General features: G+C 47.4%; 1 pseudogene; it reads left to right on the top strand.

The window, feature by feature from the left end:
- The first annotated feature begins 442 nt into the window (after nucleotides 1-442).
- LOC131571824 (zinc finger protein 345-like) overlaps nucleotides 443-13,846 on the top strand; it is a 527,132-nt pseudogene continuing 513,728 nt past the window's right edge.

Genomic DNA, 13,846 nt, shown 5'->3' on the forward strand with positions numbered 1-13,846 from the left:
TCCCCAATACCTTCTACCCTTATTAACTGGTGCACTTTTAGTAATAACCAATCCCCAAGTGCCACCATCACCACAGAAGATGGAGGCCAAGAAGAAGAAGAAGAAGAACAGGACACGCCCCAATTCCTCCATCTTACTTCTTTAGACCCCCCTGTACCAAAATCCTAAACCCTGTGTTTTATACTCTAATTAACTTATCCCTTCACCACACACCCAGTGAATTCCTCCCAGTCCTCATACAGGTCTCGTCTCCTGTGTAGGATCAAAGTCCAGCCACCAGACACTTCTGGCAACATTCCAGGACTCCCGAGCCCCCCAAGGGTGGTCTCGGCCACTCTGCACCTCCATCCTGAGGTGCTGAGATCCCACATCTCTCCCTTCTGTTTGCACTAGGAAGGCTTCTTTTGCTATCCGATTCATAGCGTGTTTTAAACATGCAAATATGCATGGGACGACAAGTATGAGGATTAGGAGAACTATTAAAACATAGAATCCTACTCTTAAAATTCCTCTCCAAATGGGAGAGATGTCAAAGAAGTCTACCCTTAAAATTCCTCTCCAAATGGGAGAGATGTCAAAGAATTCTACCATACATTTTGCTTTGGCTGACTAATAATTACCCCCATTGCTTATTGCAGTGAATGAAAGAACGATGCACATAAGCATCATGAAACTCATGGCTTCGTTTCTATGTGAAATCATTGTTTCGCTTTTCTTTCAGGACCTTAACAGAAAATTCCCCCAAAGTCCTTAGTTTTTTTTTATTTCTCTTCCGAGTCATCTTGGCAATCTGAGTCTCGACCCCTGTCTGAGTACTCGTCTCTTTTTTTTCTTGGATCTTTGTTTCTGGGATCCGCGTTTTCATGTTCTCGCACTCGAAATGGTTTCACGTGTCGTGCCGACACCCACGTCAGACCTCGATCTGTGGAGATACAAGCGAAAGCCTTGCCCCCCCACTAGGTTGCGCTGTCACCGGCCTCCCCAGCTCGGATGACAGCATGAGCTCGACTGCCCCTCGTCCTGTCGACTGCCGTGTTCGTGATCTCATTTGAGACCGTGTCTGCCTGGCTTTTAATTCAGCTGAAAATGGAGCTTGAACACCAGAACGTCTCCCTTGAAGGGAAGGGACTGGGACTCCGAGGGTTATACCAGAAGCATCAAGTCTGAAGAGGGTGTGGAGCTGCTGGGACATAGGATCCTGAGCATGGCCCCTCCTCGCCCGAGACGTCACAGGGAACCTGGCCCGCCCCCGCCCGCGCTCTACTGCCTGCGCATGGGTGCTCTCTGAGCCGCTCCCTGTCTCTCCCGAGCTGACGTCACTCTCTCCCCCTCGTTCCACCTCCGAGGCCTCCCCCCTCAGTCTGCCCCTGACTCTGTCTCCTCTCCCTCTGACACTGTGTCCCTGGCTCCTCCCACCGGTGTGTACGGCCCACCCCCCGCCGGCACCCGGGCCCGCCCCGCAATTCGACCCGACTTTCCCCCCAGGTTCTTGCGAGTTTTGTCCGCCGCGCGCGTTTCCGCTACTCTGCCGGCCGGAGCGGCCGCCACCCCCCGGCGCCGCGCTGACAAAAGCCGCGTCTGCACTCATGTCTCCCTTTATCTCTTCACCCGCGCTCCCCGCCGGCTCCGTCACTGCTGCGCCGTGCCCCCCCGCGAGGAAGCGCCTCCCCCCCCCAATCCCTTCTCTCCCCCCCTTCACCCCCCTTTCCGATCCTGACTCCCCTGTACTCTCCGGAGTTTCAGGACGCTTTAGGAGCTTCCTGGGGTTTCTGGGTTTTGGGGCCGGGGGCTTTAATATTATTTCCTGCTCTCTTTTCTCGAGAGCCCTTTCCCCCGGCTTCTTGAGGCCAGAGCTAATTTTTTCCCAGAGCTTTGCTTCCCTCCCTCCTTCCGAGGGTGCCGCAACTTTTCGTTGCTCTTCCAGTCTTTTCGACTGCACCGAGATGCCTTCCAGCATCAATCTTGCCAGCGAGAGCAGCTTTAATGCTGTCTCATCATTTTTTGTTGCTAAAAAATATAAGTGCCTATTGATTTCCTGCCAAAACCCCACTTCGAATAGCAGGCATGGTTCGGCCAGTGGGTAGTTAAGCCTTGCCCACAACAATAACTGTTTTAATTCTTTCTTTGGGATCCCTTCTGTATATGCTTGAGCCACGCCTTGTAAGGCGGACAAAATTTCCCATTGTTCCTGGGAGAGTGTGCCCCCCATGTTCTTATTTTTTGACCTTCTCACTGAATCTGTCGTCAGAGCTGTCCGAAGGCTCCTGGTCTCTGTCCAGCAGGTCACAGGAGAAGGATCCAGAGGCGCCTTCCGGTTCCGATCCAGGCTGCTCTGCTACGAACTTTCTTCAGCAGAAGCTGAGAGATGTAATTCTCAGTGACTGCTGTTTTTTGCAGACTCTTCTGGCCGGTTTTTTTTTCTTTTTTTCTTTTTTCTTCAGGCTTCTCTCCTCAGGAGCTATCAGTGCTCTGCCGGGAACTCGTCCTAGATTGGAGCTGCCCTCTCGGCTCTTCAGCTCTTCAGCTCTTCAGGGCTGATCCCCCCCCGAAAGGTTGGTGGAGAGTAGCCCATGCAGCGAACGCCACTCAGGGACGCCACTCAGGGACGCCACTTGTCGGTTTCTCGGCTGTTTAGGTGGCCTGGAAAGGCCCAGGGTGGCCTTGGACAGTCCGGCGCTTCAAAGGACAAGAAGAGACTTCTGATCTTTTCTCGGTCTTGGTGTTTATCTGCACAGCATGTCAGCCATGGGCACACTGAGAGCCCCCGGGGCGGTCACTTATCTTTATACTTGAAGTTACATATACAATATTTATAATTTTTCCCCAATACCTTCTACCCTTATTAATCGGTGCACTTCTAGTAATAACCAATCCCCAAGTGCCACCATCACCACAGAAGATGGAGGCCAAGAAGAAGAAGAAGAAGAACAGGACACGCCCCAATTCCTCCATCTTACTTCTTTAGACCCCCCTCTACAGAAATCTTAAACCCTGTGTTTTACACTCTAATTAACTTATCCCTTCATCATTCACCCAGTGAAATCCTCCCATCCTCATACAGGTCTCGTCTCCTGTGTAGGATCAAAGTCCAGCCACCAGACACTTCTGGCAACATTCCAGGACTCCCGAGCCCCCCAAGGGTGGTCTTGGCCACTCTGCACCTCCGTCCTGAGGTGCTGAGATCCCACAGAACCTCATTGAAGATGTCATTTTGAGTGACTCCACAGTGAAGAATTCCAGTGGGGAGGAAAATCCCCAGAGATCCTGCAGGAGGATGGGCTTCAAAGCCAGCCCAGGGTGGCTGAGGAGGAAAGACCCACCCTGAGCCAGGAAAGTGGACAGAGCTTCATACAGAGTTTGGAGCTGGTGGTCCATGAGCAGATTCATGATGGGGAGAAGCTCTACAAGTTCTTGGAGTGTGGGAAAAACTTCAGGCAGAGCAGCACCCTGATCAGCCACCAGAGGATCCACACCGGGGAATGGCCCTATGAGTATGGGGAATGTGGGAAGAGCTTCAGCTACAGATCCACCCTCATGACCCACCAATGCATCCACACTAGGGAGAGGCCCTATGAGTGTCCCCAGTGTCAGAAGAGTTTTCACATCAGGTCCCACCTCCTCAGCCACCAGCATATTCCCACAGAGGAGAGGCCCTTCCGCTGCCCTGACTGCGGGAAGAGTATCTAGCAAAACCTCCACCTCATCAGGCACCAGCGTATCCACACTGGGGAGAGGCCCTGTGAGTGTGGGGAATGTGAGATGAGCTTCAGCTGGGGCTTCAGCCTTAGCTGCCACCAGAGGATCCACACCAGGGAATGCCCTCCCTACAAGTATGGGGAATGTGAGGAGAGCTTCAGTCGTAGGTCCCAGCTGATCATCAGCCAAATAATCCACACTGGGGAGAGGCCCTATGAGTGTCCCGAGTGTCAGAAGAGGTTTCAGACCAGCTCCAATCTCCTCGGCCACCAGTGGATTCACACTGAGGGAGGCCCTTCTGCTGCCCTGACTGTGGGAAGGGCTTCAAGGACAACTCCATCCCCATCACCCACCGGCGCATCCACACTGGGGAGAGGCCCTACGAGTGTCCCCAGTGTGGGAAGAGTTTCTTTGGCAGCTCTGACTTGACCAGACACCAATGGAGGCGCTGGTAAGGGAAGTCCTGCAAGTGCTCCAACTGCCGAAGAGCTTCGTGCACCGCTCCAGCTTCATCCCCCATGGGAGGATCCACATTGGTCAGAGCCCTGGTGACCCACATTTCCTGTGATCCATGTTGGGAGGACACCTGGCTGGTTATCCTTTTGGTTTGGCCCTAATTTTCTCCTGATTTTTCTTTATCACTTACAAACACCTGAAATATGACAAAAAAGAAAGTAATTGATCAAGGATATCTAAAATCCTACTATTTAACAGGTGTTTGAGGTGGAATTTATGGTTTGGGAACGTATTCTGGAAGATTTGTGTGTTCTTGGGGGATTTCAGGAAGTATTCTCCATATCCTTGCACTCCAGAATTCAAGATAAATTGGTCTGTCACCTCAAAATTATTCAATCCCACTGAAAACACCTCAATTTTACCCCAAAATGGCTCAATTCATGTCAAATTGCCTTGTTCCCACCTCAGAAAAACTCAGTCCCATGCCATATCTAGTTGATTCCACAATCTCCAGGGTGAGATGGTGTTGGAAGGAGATTGGGACAAGTGAGATCGAAATTTGAGGGTGTGGGATCGGGATTGTGTAGGTCTGGGTGTGTGTGATCTATTTTGATAGTAAATAAAACTTTCAGAACTATCGATTTCTGTCCCATTCATTTTCCATCAGTTCCAGTTCTGTTTTCAGAGTGCCATCTTCTCAGCTGATTGTATTGGTGTCCTCCTTTCTCTCCTGCCTCTCTTTGCCTGCTCTGTTTCTCTCTCAGTGTCTCCCTTAACCCAGGGCAGCTCCCACCAAAGATCCTGCCCTGATTTACTTCCCAATCCATGAGCTACAACAACCATGGGTGAAGTTATGTAGGCTGGCAGTGAAATGTCATTGTAAGATCTTGCTGCACTTGGCTTTTGGCTCCTTCTTAAGAGCTTTGCCTTTGAGGGCAGGAACATCTTTACCTGGCCGGGAACTGGAATACCAGCCCCTGGGAGTGTGTTCCATGGATCCCAGAGGGGCATTCCTGAGGCTCCCAGGGTGCTGCTCCTGCCGTGCCTCCCAAGGAGCTTTGCAGGGCCAGGGGACAAGGTCCAGCAGCTCTGTTGGTTCTGCAGTGCCACAACAGCCCCTGGTTCCATGAGTGTCCATACTGCAAACAGAGGTTCCTTGGTTCCCATGATGCCCTGCTGTGTCACCATGGATATTTGGTGCCATGAAGTTCTTCAGTGTCACAATGGCCTCCCTCTCTCCATGAGCTTCTGCAGTGCCACAATGGCTTCCTTGGATGGGCAGTGTCACCATGGACCATTGGCCCCATGCAGCCCCACTGGGACACCATGGACTCCTTGGTTCCATGAGGTTCCGGGAGTGTCTCCATGGTCTCCTTGGATCCACAGTGTCACAATGGACCACTGGATCCACATGGCCCTGCTGTGTCGCTATGGGCCCTTGGTTCCATGGGACCCCAGGGTCACAATTGACTCCTTGCTTCCATGTCACTGTCTTAGTGTCAAAATGGTCCCTTCATTCCATGAGGAATACAGAAGTTTTGTAGAAACATTGAGTAAATCCTGCTTAATAAAACTGGGAACATCTGTTTGCATTCAAGAGAGATGTTAATGGTGATGGTGGCACCAGCAGCTTCCATCTGCAACAGAGATCCAGGGAAAGGACAGGGACAGAGAATTCAGCTGCAAGACTCAGAGAATTCTGCTCCCAGAGATCATTTCTGCTCACACTGTCCCTCGTAGAAAGGTGACACCATTCCAGGTAGCCTGGACTGAGCAGGTGGCTCCCGAGTTGGGTTTGTTGTTCAGGAAATCTGCTCAGGCTTTTCCATTTTTTCTGGTTTGAAAGCAAAACCAGTGAGAGACTCCAAGTCAGAATTACAATTTATTAGGAAAAGAAAAAAAAAAAAAAAAAAATTACATAATACAAAAGAAAAAACATTGATAAAGTCAGAATACAACTTGACACCCTGTTGGTCAGGGTGTTGTTAGCAGTCCAGTTGGAATGGTGGCTGCAATCCTCCTGGAGTGGCAGATGTGGTTATGTTGGAGCAGTGATCCTGTAGTAGGGTGTAGTCTTCCTCTGAAGATCCAATGGAAATGGCAGCTGTTCCCTGGGAAATCCAGTGGAAAGGCAGCTTGTTTTGTCCCAAAGCCCAGATTATATCCAGGTGGGGATGCTTAGCTCCTCCCCACTGGGTGGAGCATCTCACAATGAGCTAAAATCATTCTATAAGTCATGGGGTGGGTCAAGAAATGGCTCCCAGAGGGAGTTATCTCTGAGTCACATGGCAAGGCATTGATTGGCCCATTTACAGGAGATAAGGAAAGAACAATGCCCTTCCTGCTTTCAACAGCTCTTGAGGATTGGAATAGATTACATCTTTACATTGTAACTTAGGACATCTATCACTGATGGAAGGGTGGGATGGAATAACTTCATATTTGAGGTCATTTTGAGCTCTGCTGGGAGTTTCCCGAGGTCTGGTAGTGCTGTTGGCTTCAGGAACAGTTTGGGCAATGGCTCTAGGACTGAGGGCTGGGTGAAAAATGAGAACGGTTGTTAGTCTTGTATTTACAGTCTTTTGCTATATGTCCAGTTTTCTCGCAGTTTTAACAGTTTCCACTGCCTTTATTACATTCTGTATTGTGGGGAAGCACATTTGCTGCAACCAGTGCTTCCATTGCACCCTGGCCTGTGGCCTTGGCTAAGCTGGAGTCACGGCCTGAGACCGCTGGGCAAATGCAAGCATCAACCATCTGAGCGATGGTCGGCTCATGGACAAGGCAGAGGGTGTCCAGAACCTTTCTGCACTCAATAATGGCATTACAGAAAGCTAATTTGCTAATAAGATAATCCCAGACCTTTTGATCATCTACCTGTTTTTCCAGCACTTTATTAAGGTGATCGAAAAACTTGATGTAGCTCTCATCCGGGCCCTGGCAAATGTCAGTGAAGTGAATTTGGATGTAGAAGTGTCAGGTGAAGGAGGGTAAACCATGCAGCACCTTTGAGATCTTCCAGTATTGACCAGGGGAAGACTTCAGCCTGATATTGCAGTCTAGTATAGTCTCCTTCCCTGGTAACGCGGTCTGTTGTGAGGTGTTGTCACCGTTCTTCCTCAACATTACTTTTTGGCAATTCATTAAATTTATTTATCCAAAGTTGTTTCCACAAAATAAACTCAGCAGGTGACAATATAATTTTTATACACTCTACTAAATTTTATGGTACCATCGTGTGGGCAGTAAATGGTGCATCCAGCAAATTCTTAAAATAGGGAGAACTCCTCCCATAGTCCTTTGCAGCATTAACTAAGTCCTTAATTTCCCTATGGAGGTAGAGAATCCAAGATTCAGATGGCACCTGTGCAGTATAAGCAGGGGCCAAAACCTAAATGGGAATCTATAGGGAATAGATTTAGGTTTTGGCCCTCGCTTATACTGCCCAGGTGCCACCTGAATCTTGGTTACCACCTCCCAGTCCCCCTCCTTTGCAGCTTTTCTCTGCATCCTCTGCCAAGAATGCTTGGGCTCATCCTCACTCTCAGATAAGCTATCGCTCTCTTCCTCTGTAGAGGAAGCAGGTCTGCTGGGAGGGGCGTAGGGCATTGAGCCAACTGGCAACACACTGCGTTGAAGGCCTTTGGTAGCCAAAATGGCTTCCTTCCAGTTGGCCCCATGTCCAGTTCCAGGGTCGGAACTCAACATCAAGATGGGGCCCGTCACAGGGGAGGTATGTGGAGCAAAGGCAGGAAATGGGGATGAAGGCCGAAGGGAATCTAAAATGCTGGTCTCTCAAACAGGAGCATTGCCATCTTGTGATTTATAGGAAGGGGGATTAGGATCAGGAGATGAAGGAATGTCAGGGCAGCATGGCCACTACTGATAGTGGAACCCTGGAAAAAGTTAAAGATAGAATCTAAAATGTTAGGCTTTGTGCTTTCCCAGACCAACTGCACCTGCGTAAGCAGTATGATAAATTATATAATCGTTAGATATGATGATTGTTTAGTAATTAAATGTAATTATTATATAACCATAAGAAGAATAGTGAGAAACTATGTTGGAAATTCAGAGAGGGGCTAAATTTATGTATACAATATAACAATATAAGTTTAATAATTAACATGAAAGTTATGTAACGATAGAGTATAAAACATGATCATTTCGGATGTATGGTCGGAGTCAGATTTGGGTTGAATATACCCCGATTCCCAGAGCTCTTAATAAAAAGCACCGCATATAATCGCTCCGTGATTATGTGTTTTTGAACGCTAACACTACCACCCTGAGGAGAGGACAGAAAAGGAGGGGAGATGACAGGTAGCAGATGGCTTGTCTGTGCCAAAGGGCGGGCTCCATCTCCCGTCCTGTTCTCAGGGAACATGGGTTCTTGAACGTGGTGGGAGGATTGAATAAACCAGGACAATGGGTTGGAACCATGAACTCGTTACATGATCCCATAAATTGAATGAAACAACAGATACAATTTCCCAACTTTGAAAACCCCTTGTGTTTGTAAAATATAAAGCTTTTTCCCAACAGCAACCCAAAACAGTAACTGATAGATAGAATCAACAGAGATATCAGGAACCTCCTCAAATAACCATGAACAATACCTTTTAAACTCCCCTCAGAAAATTAACTCCCCTCTAAATTTAAAACTCTCCAAAACTTAACAAAAACATCCTTTGCAGCTTGGAACTGATTATTTTCCATAGCTGCACCCAATGAAAGAGGAAATGCCCATCCACAGGAACGGAAAATCAAAAGCCCAAACCCCTGGGAGCTCTCTGCCACTCAGTCACTCACTCTCAGTCTCACAGGCACAATCTTCAGCCAAAGTGGGGCCTGTGGGGCTGTCAGCAAAGCTGGTCCCACAGATGTTGAGGGGATTGTTGACTTCTTCAGTGAGATTCAATAAAACTCAAGTCTCATTTCAGCGTTGTGGTTGACCTGAAGGGGTACAGCTTCCAGTGACATCTGGCTGGCAGGATCACTGCTGGAGACGCTACCGGGGACCTTAACAAATCATGTCCCTGTTTGGGTGCCATGTGTAGCATCATTGCTCTACTGAGGCCCTTGTAGCATCCAGCACTCATGAGCCCAAAGCTCACTGCTACCTTAGAAAGCTGACAGAACAGGCAGGATGGGTTTTCATATGATCTCCTGCAAACTGGGTTTATTGGTACAGGAACAGGGTACACAGCTGAACAGGGTCCAGGGATGAAGACAGGGTGTAGGCTGAGGGAACAGGGTGTTATATGGGGTAGTGAGGGTGGAGCTGAGGGTCAGGGTCCAATGGATATGGGGGAAAATGGTGCAGAGGAGGGGTCAGAGATCAGGTCAGCCAATAGGGAAACAAGGGTGGAGGAATGCAGCGAACTAGGGCCAGTGGAGGGACAGAGGGAGAACATTCTAGGGCTAAACAAACGTGGGCAATAGGAGTTGAACTAGGATAATTAGGCCAATGGGCCAATGGGGTAACATAACGTGACATAAATCATGTGCCTGCAAAGATCAATGGGAGAAGAAAGCATCTCACCCTAACCTGAAAGCCTATTCCTCTTATCTGGAACCAGTCCTCCATGTCTAGGGGATTGAGACTCTGATGGCAGGGCTCTGGGCCTCCACACATCCTCACAGCTGGCCCAGGGCAGGTCTGGAGTGGTCTTGGTGGCAGCTTGAGCTTGGCACACATGTGAGGAGGGTGTCTGTATTCAACAGGGAGCTTAGGAGTTTTAGATTACTAAAATAAAAGAAGAAAAACCCCACTTTGGCTGAGTGCAGCAAGTTCTCCAAGATAAGGTGACCCCAGGTGAGTGAGGAGAGACAGGATGGGGTTCGGAAATGTGGAGCAAGGCTCTCCACACTGAGTCAGATCTCAAGACACAGCTTCTCAGAGCAGGCCAGACCTCCTTAGGAAAGCCCCTGGGTCTATCAGTCACAGAATGCTGCTATCATTTCTTCTCTAAAGAGAACCATACACCCTTAAAACAGGAATATGGATTTATTGGAAGCTATTTGAAATATTTCTCTGTAACAATAGAAAAAGAACTTCCTAGTGAACTGCACTACAGTAGAGGGAAATCAAAGCAAAACCATGGTTTGTCAGCATGTACTTGATCATAATGAGCCCCATGGTGCATTTGGACCTGAGCCCTGAAACCTCAGGGCCTGAGAGGAGATTGCACAAACCTTTCCAGGAGTGAAAGACGGACAAAAAACCCAAAGTGTCTTGAGGCATGAATGTGTCCCTCTGAGGTCCATCCCCAACACAGGCTCCTCATGACTCCTCGGAGGAGAGTATTGGAGGCCAGGATGGCATGAAATCCTCTCAGAGACTCAGTGCAGAAAGGAAAATCCAAAGTACCTCAAAAACCTTGAGTATCTCAAAGTATTAATGAGCATTACTGAGTGTCAGTACAAAGCTCTCAAGGGACTCGTTAAAGCAGAAAACTGGGGCCATGATTGTACAAAGCTCTCACAGAGCCTGTATCAAAATGGAAACACCAAATACCTTGAAAAAACTGAAGTACCCTGAAGTATTAATGAGCCCCAATGAGTGTTGTTACTGACAAAGCCTCTCCAGGGACTAATTACAGCGGATAGTTGGAGCCCATGATTGCACAAACCTCCCAGAGACTCCAAGTTAAAAGCCAAATCAAAGTCCTTTGAAAAACCTGCAGAGAGGCTCCTGGCACAGAGGCAGCTCCTGGCAAGGGCAGCGCAGCAGAGAGACAGCTCTGGCCAGGAGCAGCTCCTGTGCACAGCCCAGCAGGGCGGGGGCACTGCCTGCAGCCACCCCGGGCACAGCACAGGGCACAGAGGGGTTTAACTCAGCCTGGGCTGGGAGCACAGAGCAGAGCTCACTCAGGACTCACTAGAGCAGAAATCAGTCATTCCCTGGCTGTGGGAAGAGGAGCTGCCGTTCCTGCAGGAATCTCCTGGAGCTGGCACATCCCACAGCTTTGAGGACCTTTCAGGAGGACTCTCAGAGCTGCTCCAGGGCAGGGCTGTGGCCCCAGGGCAGGGCTGGCTTTCCCTGCTGCCCCAGCCCAGGCACAGCCCAAGGCAGCTCCTGTTGCCAGGCTCTGCTGCAGGGCTGAGCAGCCAGGGCTGCAGCCAGGGGTGCCCAGGGCTGTCGTGCAGAGCAGGGTCCTGCAGTCCCAAGCTGCAAAGGATGTTTTTGTTTTGGAGAGTTTTAAATTTAGAGGGGAGTTCATTTTCTGAGGGGAGTTTAAAAAGTATTGTTCATGGTTATTTGAGAAGCTTCCTGATATCTCTTGTTTGTCCTCTGAGTTGGACTCCCTGGAGAAATAACAACAAGAGATTCTCAGGAGCTCAAAAGAACTAAACAGCTTTTACTGGGTATTTTAGAAAATCAGAGAAACTTTGGCAAAAGGTTTACTATGACATCCTAGTGGTTTTGGTTTGATAATTCAGGATTTTTCTAATCTTGAGATTTCTTAATTATTGTATTGATGAGTGTGGTGGGTTTTAGTATCGGGTAATCATTTATTTATTTATTTATTTATTTATTTATTTTGTTGTGAGATTGGACTAAGAGAAAGGTAAGGTATGCCGAAAATTTTAAAGGGTATAAAGAAAATTTTATTAAAAGCAGATAAAAGAAAAAAGGTAAGTACGAATTAAAATAAATTCTTTAGAACACAGTTTTTTCTTTACAACTTTTCTTTTATTTTTTTAACCTGACAATATAAAGAAACTAAACTGAAAATTTCTAGTAGTTTACTATTTCTAGATTTGTCTTTTTTTAGTTTTAGGGAGAGATGGTTTTCTTGTTAAGTTGAGTTTTTTTACACGATGAAATTTTTTTTTGTGGTCCTTAATTTTGTCATGGATAACAGTTGTCTGGGGAACTTCGCTACTGTGAAGTTGTTTTTTGCTACAAGCTGTTTTACAACTTGTTGATGGGCCATGTTGACTTATGAGGTATAGTTTTAAATATGAGTTGTTTAAAGGTAAATGTTTTTATTATTTCCTTTTAAAAAATATTTTTATCTCTGGGAATAGCAATCTTCTCTTGGGGCTACTGGATTATATTTTCCCCCCTGTTTAAATTTTTATGAAAGTACAGTTATTTAAACAGTTGTTTTATGTTAGCATGGTGGTTTTTCTTTGGTATGAATTTGAATTTTTTATAGGTTTTTTTTTTAATGAGAAAGAATTTTTTCCTTATAATTTATAAGAGGATTTTAGTTTTAAGGATAAAGTATTTTTTCCTTTTGTTTAATTTTGGATTTAATTTCTTCTTTACTCACTTTGATGGTTTTTAATTTTTTTTTTATATGCTTGTATTTTGTTTTTCTTTTACTCAAGGTAGGATTGAAGTATTAAAAGGATTAACACCTGACCTATCAGTAGCTTGTGGTTGAAGTTGTGGTTGGGTTGTGATAGGGTTTGTTTTATGGTTATGGTTGGTTTTGGTGGGGTTTGGTTTTTAATTTCACTTGTAGGATACTTTTGTGTGGGTTGTAGGTTCTGGGGGTTTCTGATTTTAATTGTCTTGTGGGGAGGGGACTTGATGGTAAGATTTTAATAGCTGTGGCTGGCTTTGTTCTGGTTAGGGTTTTGTAGCCTCTTTTGTTTTCCTTTTGGGTAGCTGTTGGGGTTTGGTTTGGTTAGAATGGCGCCAATGGCGGGGGGAGGGGGCAGCCTGGGCAGGGGGGAAGGGGCTCAGGCCACAGCAGGGTTGCTTGGTTTGGTTTGGTTTGGTTTGGTTTGGTTTGGTTTGGTTTGGTTGAGATGGGGGCCTGGGCCAGGGCCCGCTACTTCTTTATTGATTGGAAAAGAAAGAGGAGGTTCCTGAGTTTTTTCACCTTTAACATAGGTGTTTCACACAGGCATGTTCAGTATCTTAGTGGTTTAACAGATTGTCAGTTACACAAGAAGTTTTATATTACTTCTTAAAATTCTTCTCATGTCAAATTACAACAGATATTCAATGAACGAAAAGCACTTCTCAAAGCATTGACTTGGGCCATTCAGCTTCACAAACTCTAAGCCTGTCCAAATTAATGCTAATCAAAATTTGCAGGTGTACAGAAACAGAAGAAGAAGACACAGAAGGAGAGAAAGCAAAAAAGATCCAGAGAAGCACAAACACAGATACCAACTCCTGGATTCCAGCAGTGTTCAGGTGGAAATGCCAAGAGGATGTAGGGTCAAGATGTGTGCTTGCCTTGTGGTCAGCCTAAATATCCCTGGTCTTCCTGGGCCCTTTCCCCAGGTGGGCCTTGGGCTCATTTGGTCCCTCAGGAGCTGGGCTGGGGCTGCAGAGGTGGCCGTGGAGCATTGCCTGTGCTATGCCAGGGACTGGCAGACACTGCTGGGCTGGGATAGAGGCTCTGGGGGGATTGGGGTTCCAGGGCAGGGCAGGGCTGGGGTTCCAGGGCAGGGCAAGGCTGGACCTGCCCCTTGCTCCCCCACACACAAAATGTTTCCAGCCAACAATCTCCTCCAGTCTGTCACAACAGGGAAATGCTGGAGTTGAAATCCCAATTCTGGCCATGGGCACCTGGCTGAGAAGGAGACTTCTTTTCCATGGGAAGGAAAGCACAGAGCCCCAGTGTTTAGAAGGCAGGTGAGAGCCTCACTAGTCCAAGGCCAGCCAGACTTGTCAGGAATGTCAGATTTTTTCTGGGAGCAGTCTTTTGATTTAGGAAATTTT

Source organism: Ammospiza caudacuta, unplaced genomic scaffold (genome assembly GCF_027887145.1).
Source record: "Ammospiza caudacuta isolate bAmmCau1 unplaced genomic scaffold, bAmmCau1.pri scaffold_39, whole genome shotgun sequence".
Lineage (NCBI taxonomy): Eukaryota > Metazoa > Chordata > Aves > Passeriformes > Passerellidae > Ammospiza > Ammospiza caudacuta.